Here is a 2,500-nt window from a genome sequence, read left to right as displayed (position 1 = left end):
TGGGGGTAGAGGGTAGGGCTAGGTCTGGGGGGGGGTAGAGGGTAGGGCTAGGTCTGGGGGTAGAGGGTAGGGCTAGGTCTGGGGGTAGAGGGTAGGGCTAGGTCTGGGGGTAGAGGGTAGGGCTAGGTCTGGGGGTAGAGGGTAGGGCTAGGTCTGGGGGTAGAGGGTAGGGCTAGGTCTGGGGGTAGAGGGTAGGGCTAGGTCTGGGGGTAGAGGGGGGGTAGGGCTAGGTCTGGGGGTAGAGGGTAGGGCTAGGTCTGGGGGTAGAGGGTAGGGCTAGGTCTGGGGGTAGAGGGTAGGGCTAGGTCTGGGGGTAGAGGGTAGGGCTAGGTCTGGGGGGGTAGGGCTAGGTCTGGGGGTAGAGGGTAGGGCTAGGTCTGGGGGTAGAGGGTAGGGCTAGGTCTGGGGGTAGAGGGTAGGGCTAGGTCTGGGGGTAGGGGTAGGGCTAGGTCTGGGGGTAGAGGGTAGGGCTAGGTCTGGGGGTAGTAGGGCTAGGTCTGGGGGTAGGGTAGGGGGGGTAGGGGCTAGGTCTGGGGTAGGGTCTGGGGGTGGGGTCTGGGGGTAGGGGTCTAGGTCTGGGGGTAGGGCTAGGTCTGGGGGGTAGGGGCTAGGGGGGTAGGGCTAGGTCTGGGGGTAGGGCTAGGTCTGGGGGTAGGGCTAGGTCTGGGGGGGTAGGGCTAGGTCTGGGGCTAGGGCTGGGGGTCTGGGGGGGGTCTGGGGCTAGGTCTGGGGGGGGTAGGGCTAGGTCTGGGGGTAGGGGTAGGGCTAGGTCTGGGGGTAGGGTAGGGCTAGGTCTGGGGGTAGGGGGCTAGGTCTGGGGGTAGGGGTAGGTCTGGGGGTAGGGGGTCTGGGGGTAGGGCTAGGTCTGGGGGTAGGGGGTAGGGCTAGGTCTGGGGGTAGAGGGTAGGTCTGGGGGTAGGGGTAGGTCTGGGGGTAGAGGGCTAGGTCTGGGGGTAGGGGTAGGTCTGGGGGTAGGTCTGGGGGGGTAGGGGTAGGGCTAGGTCTGGGGGTAGGGCTAGGTCTGGGGGTAGGGCTCGGTCTGGGGGTAGGGCTCGGTCTGGGGGTAGGGCTAGGTCTGGGGGTAGGGCTAGGTCTGGGGGTAGGGGTAGGTCTGGGGGTAGGGCTAGGTCTGGGGGTAGGGCTCGGTCTGGGGGTAGGGCTAGGTCTGGGGGGGCTAGGGGTAGGTCTGGGGGGTAGGGCTAGGTCTGGGGGTAGGGCTAGGTCTGGGGGTAGGGCTAGGTCTGGGGTTAGAGGGTAGGGCTAGGTCTGGGGGGCTAGAGGGTAGGGCTAGGTCTGGGGTAGAGGGTAGGGCTAGGTCTGGGGTGGGGTAGGGGTAGGGCTAGGTCTGGGGGTAGGGCTAGGTCTGGGGGTAGGGCTAGGTCTGGGGGTAGGGCTAGGTCTGGGGGTAGGGCTAGGTCTGGGGGTAGGGCTAGGTCTGGGGGTAGGGCTAGGTCTGGGGGTAGGGCTGGGTCTGGGGTTAGAGGGTAGGGCTAGGTCTGGGGTTAGAGGGTAGGGCTCGGTCTGGGGTTAGAGGGTAGGGCTCGGTCTGGGGTTAGAGGGTAGGGCTCGGTCTGGGGTTAGAGGGTAGGGCTCGGTCTGGGGTTAGAGGCTAGGGCTCGGTCTGGGGTTAGAGGGTAGGTCTGGGGTTAGAGGGTAGGTCTGGGGGTAGAGGGTAGGTCTGGGGGTAGAGGGTAGGTCTGGGGGGTAGAGGGTAGGTCTGGGGGTAGAGGGTAGGTCTGGGGGGGTAGAGGGTAGGTCTGGGGGTAGGGGTAGGTCTGGGGGTAGGGCTAGGTCTGGGGGTAGGGCTAGGTCTGGGGGTAGGGCTAGGTCTGGGGGTAGGGCTCGGTCTGGGGGTAGGGCTCGGTCTGGGGGTAGGGCTCGGTCTGGGGGTAGAGGGTAGGGCTCGGTCTGGGGGTAGAGGGTAGGGCTCGGTCTGGGGGTAGAGGGTAGGGCTCGGTCTGGGGGTAGAGGGTAGGGCTCGGTCTGGGGGTAGAGGGTAGGGCTAGGTCTGGGGGTAGGTCTGGGTCTGGGGTTAGAGGGTAGGTCTGGGTCTGGGGTTAGAGGGTAGGGCTCGGTCTGGGGTTAGAGGGTAGGGCTAGGTCTGGGGTTAGAGGGTAGGGCTAGGTCTGTGGTTAGAGGGTAGGGCTAGAGGGTAGGGCTAGGTCTGGGGGTAGAGGGTAGGGCTAGGTCTGGGGGTAGAGGGTAGGGCTAGGTCTGGGGGTAGAGGGTAGGGCTAGGTCTGGGGGTAGAGGGTAGGGCTAGGTCTGGGGGTAGAGGGTAGGGCTAGGTCTGGGGTTAGGGCTAGGTCTGGGGTTAGGGCTAGGTCTGGGGTTAGAGGGTAGGGCTAGGTCTGGGGTTAGAGGGTAGGGCTAGGTCTGGGGTTAGAGGGTAGGGCTAGGTCTGGGGTTAGAGGGTAGGGCTAGGTCTGGGGTTAGAGGGTAGGGCTAGGTCTGGGGTTAGAGGGTAGGGCTAGGTCTGGGGTTAGAGGGTAGGGCTAGGT

The 2,500-nt window shown here is 65.5% G+C and overlaps 1 pseudogene; it reads left to right on the top strand.

Annotated features, from left to right (window-relative positions):
- Positions 1-2,500, top strand: part of LOC124035372 — a 78,357-nt pseudogene that overhangs the window by 62,445 nt on the left and 13,412 nt on the right.

This window comes from Oncorhynchus gorbuscha, linkage group LG05, assembly GCF_021184085.1.
Source record: "Oncorhynchus gorbuscha isolate QuinsamMale2020 ecotype Even-year linkage group LG05, OgorEven_v1.0, whole genome shotgun sequence".
In the NCBI taxonomy this organism is placed as follows: Eukaryota; Metazoa; Chordata; class Actinopteri; order Salmoniformes; family Salmonidae; genus Oncorhynchus; species Oncorhynchus gorbuscha.
This window is presented reverse-complemented; position numbering and strand designations above follow the sequence as displayed.